The sequence below is a fragment of the Saccostrea cucullata genome, unplaced genomic scaffold, assembly GCF_032062105.1.
Source record: "Saccostrea cucullata isolate Sc308-1 unplaced genomic scaffold, CSIRO_AGI_Scuc_v1 ctg8092, whole genome shotgun sequence".
Taxonomy (NCBI): Eukaryota; Metazoa; Mollusca; class Bivalvia; order Ostreida; family Ostreidae; genus Saccostrea; species Saccostrea cuccullata.
In genome coordinates, this window is record NW_026927503.1 from 13,719 (window position 1) to 23,926 (window position 10,208).

The 10,208-nt window shown below is 31.4% G+C and overlaps 1 long non-coding RNA gene across 1 annotated transcript; it reads left to right on the forward strand.

Moving 5' to 3' along the window:
• The first annotated feature begins 3,004 nt into the window (after positions 1 to 3,004).
• On the forward strand, positions 3,005 to 5,700 carry LOC134274671 (uncharacterized). The gene is made up of 3 exons (XR_009993669.1): positions 3,005 to 3,275; positions 3,564 to 3,630; positions 3,924 to 5,700. It is a non-coding gene; the product is annotated as an uncharacterized LOC134274671 (long non-coding RNA).
• Positions 5,701 to 10,208: the final 4,508 nt, after the last annotated feature.

Consider the following 10,208-nt stretch of genomic DNA (forward strand, 5'->3'; position numbering starts at 1 on the left):
TTTTTTGTCGTCAGTTTGTAATCAAAACTTGATAAAAATAAGTGCTGGTGTAAGTAAACATCCTATATAATGTATAACAATCACATTTTCACACTTAAATTGGCTAATTTTTATTTTTAAAGCTACACGTTTTCACCTACGTGTAGATTCTATTCTACAAGTTTTACGAACGTGTAGCAATTTTGACGTCACTTAAATTGATGACGTAATACACACAGAATTTTGGTTATTCCCCTATTAGACGTACCCGTACACGTACACGTTTGAAATCTCAACCTCTCTGATATTGGTTAAAATTTATTACCGAAACAATTTCTTCTGAGTGATATTCAATGAATTCTTAAACATTTACATTCAACTTATTTATGGTTAATACTATCTCTGTAAACATAAGGAAAATATACATTGTACTAAAAAAATAGGAAATTATTATTTATATAATATAATAAATATGGACTCAATGCACGGTCAATATGCATTTATAATGACCCAGGAAGACAGATATTGACCTCAGATACATGAACTAAACTCGTTATAACGAGATAACTAAGTCGTTATAACGAGAAAATTAACTCGTTATAACGAGAAAATTAACTCGTTATAACGAGTAAATATTTTTTTTCATCTTTTCAGAAATGAGCCTATCCGGCTTTCGTAGTATAGAGAGAAACTTGAAAAAAATTATTTCATAATGCAAGGAAAGAAAGCAAATAACGGAATAAACGCTATATATTCTCTCACACTGAAGATTTACTCAATTTAAACATTCGAGAAGATTTACATATTACTTGAATGAAGAGTATTACATAATACTGAGCTGCCAACGGTGTGTAAAGTATTTTTATATTATGATTCATTCATGATTAATCTACAAAGTTTTAATTTAATTAACGTTTAAACATACAATACATAAAACATGAAAGTTCTGGTTTATTCCGTAATAAAACAAGCATGAAAACTTTATTCCCTTATAAATTGAAGAAAATTTATTAAATTTTTCGTTAAATTAGAGTTTATTCCGTCATATTATTTAAGGAGTAACTTGAGAAAATTCATTTCCTAATGCAAAAGAAATGAAGCAAATAACGGAATAAACGCTATATATTCTCTCACACTAAAGATTTACTCAGTCTGGTTAAAACTGAAATTCATTCGGTATGAAATGAATTCCCTGATAAATTAATGAAATTATTCATGAAAATGCAGTTTATTCCGTTATATTGTATAGAGAGTTACTTGAAAAAAATCATTTCCTAATGCAAGGAAAGAAAGCAAATAACGGAATAAACGCTATATATTCTCTCACACTAAAGATTTACTCAGTTTGATTAAAACTAAAATTCATTCGGTATGAAATGAATTCCCTGATAAATTAATGAAATTATTCATGAAAATGCAGCTTATTCCGTTATATTGTATAGTACGAAAGCCGGATAGGCTCATTTCTGAGAAGATAAAAAAAAAAAATTAACTCGTTATAACGAGTTAATTATCTCGTTATAACGAGTTAGTTTTCTCGTTATAACGAGTTAGTATCTCGTTATAACGACTTAGTTAGAGTTTTGACGCTGTGTACGCGATTACGGAGACTAAAGAAAATAAAGACAATCATGTCATGTAAGATTGTATCTTACCGGTATTTTAGAAGACATAGGTAATTTATATTTTGTGAGTGCATTTCCTCTGCAAGTGTAAACGACTGCGATTCTCAATCTGGGGGAGGGGGTATTCTGTGTTATTCGGAGATAGATACCGGTATATTGCGTTATAGAGAGGTTGAGATCTTAAACTTGTACGCGTAAGTGTACTTGTAGAAATTTTGACGTACACGTACACGTTATTTTTAATGTGTCTGTTGAGATTTTTATGACGTGTAACATGTACATGTACACTGCGATTGGTGTCTCTGTTTCAACTATCTAGAAATTTTTTTGTCGTCAGTTTGTAATCAAAACTTGATAAAAATAAGTGCTGGTGTAAGTAAACATCCTATATAATGTATAACAATCACATTTTCACACTTAAATTGGCTAATTTTTATTTTTAAAGCTACACGTTTTCACCTACGTGTAGATTCTATTCTACAAGTTTTACGAACGTGTAGCAATTTTGTCGTCACTTAAATTGATGACGTAATACACACAGAATTTTGGTTATTCCCCTATTAGACGTACCCGTACACGTACACGTTTGAAATCTCAACCTCTCTGATATTGGTTAAAATTTATTACCGAAACAATTTCTTCTGAGTGATATTCAATGAATTCTTAAACATTTACATTCAACTTATTTATGGTTAATACTATCTCTGTAAACATAAGGAAAATATACATTGTACTAAAAAAATAGGAAATTATTATTTATATAATATAATAAATATGGACTCAATGCACGGTCAATATGCATTTATAATGACCCAGGAAGACAGATATTGACCTCAGATACATGAACTAAACTCGTTATAACGAGATAACTAAGTCGTTATAACGAGAAAATTAACTCGTTATAACGAGAAAATTAACTCGTTATAACGAGTAAATATTTTTTTTCATCTTTTCAGAAATGAGCCTATCCGGCTTTCGTAGTATAGAGAGAAACTTGAAAAAAATTATTTCATAATGCAAGGAAAGAAAGCAAATAACGGAATAAACGCTATATATTCTCTCACACTGAAGATTTACTCAATTTAAACATTCGAGAAGATTTACATATTACTTGAATGAAGAGTATTACATAATACTGAGCTGCCAACGGTGTGTTAAGTATTTTTTTCAGTGTAGTTTACGAAACAGACTGTAAATGTGCTGGAGATTTAATTGATGTTGAAGCTTGTAAACAAAACCAATAAACGTAGGACTTATTCACGGCAATGTATGGGAACCAGAGCAGAGAACCAGTCTAGAATGCAAAGAAAATTTCGCCAAGTAAACAAAGAAAGAGCTTTGGGATGTTGTCAGTTGTATGTACATTATGTGCGACGGTGACTGCAAGGTAATACATGTGTCTTTTTTGTTGCAAATAATTCGTTTCATTTTATTATGGAAATTTATCCGTCCCAACACTGGCAAAAATATAATCAATCTGACTTCAAAATTCCTTCCTCTGTTCCCCCAAGTACATGTAACACTCTTCTCTCTCATTTTTAAAATTTTCATTGTATATTTTTGTAGAAGCAAGGAATGTGGAGCTAATGCATGCTGCTAAGGATGGAAAGGTGTTGTGTTTATTGGTCATGCCTGATACACCAGTCACAGTTGTACCTCATTCCATTTTAGGTAATGTCTTTTGAGTTTTTTTTAACTAGAGGGAACAATGCATTTTTCATTCAATATAAATGTAAAATTCTAGAGATGGCTTTTTTTCAACATTGTTGGATACTCACTTAATGATTATATGTAAAGAATATATTTAAATTATTTCCTCACATTTTTTAAAAAGGCCAGGTATTGTGAAGAGATAATTCATTTTTTATTCAAAATTTCATTTTCCATGCATTTGTACAGGGAGTCTGTATGCACCTGAGGTGAGCGTCAGATTTAATTTTGAAGGTAGATTACTTTCAGATGTTGTGATGAAAATTGTTGAAAGAGATTATCAACATAGAACTAATCAATATGAATGTGCAAGTCAGTCGAGAACTGGACTTCAACCGTAATCAAGAAATGTTTATATATTGCTTAGCTTAGTGAAAGCACACCACAAACATTTTAAGTATCTCAGTAAGTTTCATGGATATTACAGATGTTACATATGTTTGACATTGAGTTGCTTTGTCTAAATTTCCATTATGTATAGTTATATATGTTTTAAGTTACTTAAGTATGCATTCAAAAGCTTGTGCTTTAATTTCAATAGAAGTAATAATGAAAACCTATCTAAAAATTGTATTGTTTTTTTTTATAATTTTGAAAATGATTTTTTAGGACTTGTACAACACCTGAGTACCCAGATGACTGTTGAACTAATTGGTGAACACGAAAAGATGTCAGAGAGGGGAATTCAATACAGTTGTCAAGAATATATACTGTTATCAATGATCAAGAATTTGTAAACTTGTAGCGATTTAGAATATCTTATCTGTAATATAACTCTTCATTACTTAATTGTTAACACATTATAATCTTATTTGTATATAAATTGCCCCTTCTTTATATATAACTCCCTGCTGATCCTAATGACCTGTGTATTGACTCTTGATCTTAAGGATCTTATAATGTTCTCCTGATCATCAGGAACAGATCTTGAGTATATCTATAGTGCGACAGAATTTTAAAATAAGATAGGAAGATTGAAATATAGAAGACTTAGTAGATAGAAATGTTAGAGATAGATAAAGCTAAATACTTACTTGGAATATTACCTTATATTTCTCGGATTTATATGTACATGTGAATATTTTACTTGGATTTTATTTTTTGTGATTCATTTTTCCTGAATGTTTCTATTTGTGATGTGCTGTGTAAATAAACTGTAGACTAGAATTTCAGCATCTATTTTTCAAGACATGAGGAACAAGGATAAATTGATTTATAAATGCAAACTGAGATTATGAAATGTGTTGTAAGACTGTCCGATGGGGCGCTACAGGCTAACTAGGAAATATCTTGGAGATTTATAGATGAACATGCAAGCAGCCAGAGAGTTTTTGCACAAATTCAATTTTCAGTACAGTAATTTAAACTGGATGTGTAATTTTCAGTACCGTTATGTAAAATGAATATGTTACTTATTATGATTGTCAGTTTCTCAACAGGACATAATTTTAGTTTATTTATATGTAGATTTGCAAAACAAAAAACACAGAACTTTTTTTTCTCTTTGTGCATCATGATCATACACTTGTAAACCTTTTACACCACCATGATTACATATTTAACATTTATTATGTTGACGTGTAAATCGAGCACACACATGAAAAAGTGTACGCGTATAGCTGGATACATTACATATGCAAACATACATCTGCCACAACCTATTACATATTTTCCAAGGTGTGTGAAGTCGAGCACATACATGAAAATGTGTGAAGCTGGACACATACACAAATACACATGCATCTGCCACAACCTATTACATATTTTCCAAGGTGTGTGAAGTCGAGCACATACATGAAAATGTGTGAATCTGGACACATACACAAATACACATGCATCTGCCACAACCTATTACATATTTTCCAAGGTGTGTGAAGTCGAGCACAAACATGAAAGTGTGTGAAGCTGGACACATACGCAAATACACATGCATCTGCCACAACCTATTACATATTTTCCAAAGCGTGTGAAGCCGAGCACATACATGAAAATATGTGAAGCTGGACATATATGCAAACACACTAACATTTACCACAGACATAAAAACATAATTTAAACTTAATCAAGCACAGACAGGCTCACGGGGTGAAGCTGGACTCGTACATGATCTCATGCATTTTTCAAACTGCATCCTTGCATATATTCTATTAGATTTTTCACCATTTTTTGAGTTTGTGAATATGTAAAATGCATCATTTTGCATTACAAGTTGAAGATGTTATTAACCTGTATAAAAGTGCAAATCAAATAGCCTTTCATGTAATTTTTTTCCACATTCTATTTAAACTGCAAAGTTTATTTTAAAAATGTACATGCACCATTAAGATTAAATAATGTACCGGTATTATATTTTAAGTGAAATGAGACCTCCATTTCAAAAGCAGAAATGTGAAAGGATGACTGCACTTAAGGAAACTTAAAAAATGCGACATAATTAATTTTGAAAACGGGCATTTCTCTTTCAATGGCAGAAATGGTCAATGTCCTAACTGCAACTTTGTGAAATTACGTTAATTAAAAGTTCGTATTAACGAAGTTCGAAGTCGTTTTTATAGGGAGGGGTCATCGCATATTCTGGAATCTCCATAGGATAATGAGTACGCCCATCTTTTTACAGGCTTAATACATAGTCAGCGCATGTTTGTCTATTGATCTCCTTTTTATGGTAGTTGTATATTTATATATATTACCTCATATTAAAAGGAGATCAATAGACAAACATGCGCTGATGGTTAAAAAGAGAAAAAACTGTTTCTTCTGTGTTCACTTTCTCTATAGTATACTGGCCATTTTGACCACGTTGTTACCTGTTGAATATTATAATAAACCACGTGATTTCTATACCCAGGTAACTCTGTGAATACTAAAATTCCATCAAGTGACGTGTAAGGAAACACGCATTCTGCTTGCCGATAGTGATTGTTCGTATCTGTTTCAATCCATTCCCATCGAGCCACGGGATATTCTTTTTTCTCTTAGATATCAATGAGATTATTGTTATATTTATCTCAAAAGCGTTTCATTTTACTATCCTTATATATTTTTGAATGCATGTCTCTACATGTATGTAGTCTGCAAGAAAAAAGAGATTTATTTATTATGTTTTTAATCATTGCTTAACATGAACATCGAAAGTAAGATCCAGTAAATAAAATTGAAATCATACCATCCTCAGCACGCTAATTTATTGTAAAAAGTAATTATAAAAGAAACCAAAAAACACTTGAGTAATTGTTATGTTTTTCTTTCTTTTTTTATAAAAGGGAAAAAAGAAAGTCAGTCTTACTGTTGTGATCGGGTCTCGATCCCGGACCTCAATATTATTGATTCTGTGCATTACCGACTGAGCTAGTCGGCACTTATATTCGAACACGCGAATAGTTGACATCGGCCATTGCTGTTGATTATCAATGAGAATGGCTACTTCTACCGATCGATGTTATTTGTTATTAATTATATATACTTTATTTGAAAACTTAAAAAATAATAGTGACAAACATATAACGAGAGAGAGAGAGAGAGAGAGAGAGAGAATGCACCAAATATAAATACAGTAGCTATTCTAATTTTAGACCAATAGCTCATCACAATATTAGCTCCACCTCTTATGCATATTTATAAATCTTATCTTCAATCAAGAGCAGATAAGTCTAATTTCCCAATATTTGCAGAGAGGTGGGGCAAGGAAACAACGAATTATTTCATTGCAACGCGGTTTATAACATTTATGACATTGCATTTCATTTGGAAATAGACCAAACTCTATAATAAATGACTTGAGACAAAAATAAAAACAAAAATAAATCTAACAACAGAGATCGAAAAAGACCCAAAAACCGGCGTTAAGTGCAGTCATCCTTTATACTTATCATTCGATTTTTTTTCCAATTTTTTTCTCACATGTATCTGAATGTTTAAAGGAAAACAAAAGACAAAGATAGCTCAATATAATGTTTATATTCAAAGTTATAACTGGATATTGTTTGTGCTGCATATCTGACTCATCATATGATGAGAAGCAAAAATGCAGAATATTTAAGATCATTTTTGTTTGGAAAATGAAAATTATCAATATGCCAATTTTTCCCATTGTTTTATAATTAATTACTCTATCATTAATATCAATGTACATATTAAAGATCCATGCCATCCAATTCAGAGATCCTTGTGCAGATAATATTTTTTCCAGTGTTTTGTAGTATAGCGGGAACACATTGTATGTGAGGAACCAATATTAATTGTTTTGGTTGTATATGTGGGCTTGGCCAAAGGTAGGCCAATGAGAAATGAGTATTCAGTAAGGTGTTCAAATCATTCTAAGCGAGTGCTCTTCAATAAACACAGGTTTTTTTTTTGCTTTATATATAATCTATATATCATATTTGTTTAAATATAGTGGTAATGGAAATAACAAAACTGTTGAAATGTATTTTAATTTGGATTTTTTCATACTTGCAAATCTTATAGGATGGTCCTGCATTTTTAACTATTGCACCGAATGCACGTCCGGCATTCTCCCTTGAGACATTATTTACATAGCGACAGACACAGGTTTTCCATAGTAAACCATCTATGGTTTTTGCCTGGGCGGTTTTTAATGTCAGTGATAGGGGTACAATTTATTAAATGTAAAATATTTTACAAATGCATTGCAGTGCTTTATTGTTTCACATTCAATGTACTGTATGTTAAATATTTATGTATTGTTACATTTATCAAAATGAACGCCAGCTGCTCCAACTAAGCTAACCTGGCTTACAGCATAGGTGTTGTATTATTTGAGGTGTAGTCTGTCAAATAATGATGAGTCGAGTGTTTGATTCTGTAGATGACCATTTCTAATACTAATTTCAACTGGAAATGGATTAGAGATAATTTAAAAAAAAATATTTGACGTTTTTCTTAAGATTTTGGGTACTGACTAGATTAGATTTTTTTTTAAACAAAATGAAAATCCAAAGTAAAGTGTATTAGACAATATCCAGCATTTAAATAAGACTTTTATAAAATATGTATATTTAATGAACTTTAATATGGCATTAAAGGTGAAAGGATTTATTTAATATATCTTTTCGTGCAAGTAAAGGTTACCTTTTCACCTTTACTTTTTGTAAAGTTAATACAAAGATGACCTTGCTTTTTGGAGCACCTATAATGAAATTTACTTTGCAAGTAAAGTTTTGTAAAGGTGTTTTTTCAAGCAGTGTTACTAACATGAGTTTACACAACACACTGTCACACTTACACTTTATACACGATTTCACACAACACGATGCCCCGCTAACACAAGTTTATGCCACACATCGTCAAGCTAACAAGAATTCACACAACCCACTGTCAGGCTAACATAATTAAGATCACAAAACACACTACCTTGCTAACACAAATTTATACAACACACTGTCTCGCTAACACAAATTCACACAACACACTCACATTGCAGAGTTTAAAGTAAAGGTTTACCCTAATTTGAAGAGGTTTAATACTAACATATCTTTATATTAGTAAAGAGCTTCAAATGTAAGACAAAAACATATATGCAGTAATGTTCCTTAACATGCATCTGGCATATAAAATGAATGAGACCTTAAAAACCTCACAGTACATGTTTACTTAGCTAAGTAAAGGTCTAAATTGATTCTATTCAACAATATATATCAACATCTCTAAGTATGTGAATGAGTGAAATTCTCAAATAAATATTATAATCAAAGTATCAATAAGAAACTGAACCTTACGTCTCAGGTTGCAATCCCATTGCTAATGCTTTAGACAGGTTACTCCTATGAGACTGCATAAACCAAGATTCTGTGTCACGGTAGGTGTTAGCACAAAATGGATCTCATACTTCTTAAAGGCAATAAGTGCTGAGTACAAGTCTATATTTGCAGCTAATACCATCCCAAGTGGTGGCACCATGAAATGACTGAAAAATGTATGATTAAGGCAAATAAACAAACATTAAACCATTACCATGATTACAGCAGTCTTATCAAACAAAAAAGCAAACTTTCTATTATTACAATTTATTTAAACAAATTTCTTTTGCAATTTAACTGAGCAATATTTGTCCTTTTTTGTCCGTAAAGTATGCTATTAAATAATTTAGACTTTTTTAGAACATCTATTTATAGCGAGTCCAGACAGCAGCACAAATCCCTGCCAATAATGCGAGCTCTTATGATAAGACCTTGGCAAAAGAAGATTGTGACTTGCACATTGCTCCACACAATTTTTCCGCAATATACTTTGGACCAACAGTGCTTAGCTTCTTTAAAATGTTTAAACTACATTCAAAATTAATTTCTATTTTATTTGAATTAGCTATCCTTAGTCATGTTCACATGGAGCTAATGGGAAGTAATTTAACGAGCAGTGAATTCATTTGAATTAAACATTTGAATAAATTCTCAGTGTGAACACTGAGCATGGATGCACCAAATGTCAAATGCGGCTTGACAAGCACAATCTAAATTAAAACTAAATAAGTATCTGCCTTCACCCTTACAGTCACACTGTCAATATATAATTAGTTGAATATATTCTGTTACATTAAGTGCAGTTTGAATTATAGAGTATGATCACTATGTAGTAGTTACCGTATAAGTTTTTATTGGTTTTCTCCAGATACCCTATAGGATATCTGGAGAAAACCATTTAAAAACTTATACGGTAAATCACATGTACCATATCACTCTAAAATTTCCTAATATGGTAGGGAGATGATGTACAAGTTCCAAAAACATTTCCTTATATGGTTTGTCACCTGACATAGTTATAGTAGCACGTGCTATATACATTGTTCATGCTTATTAGATTTCATTCAACATTTTGCGCACTCGCAGAGAAGAAGCGAAACTAACGTGAATCAATGAGTATGGATATTAATTTTCT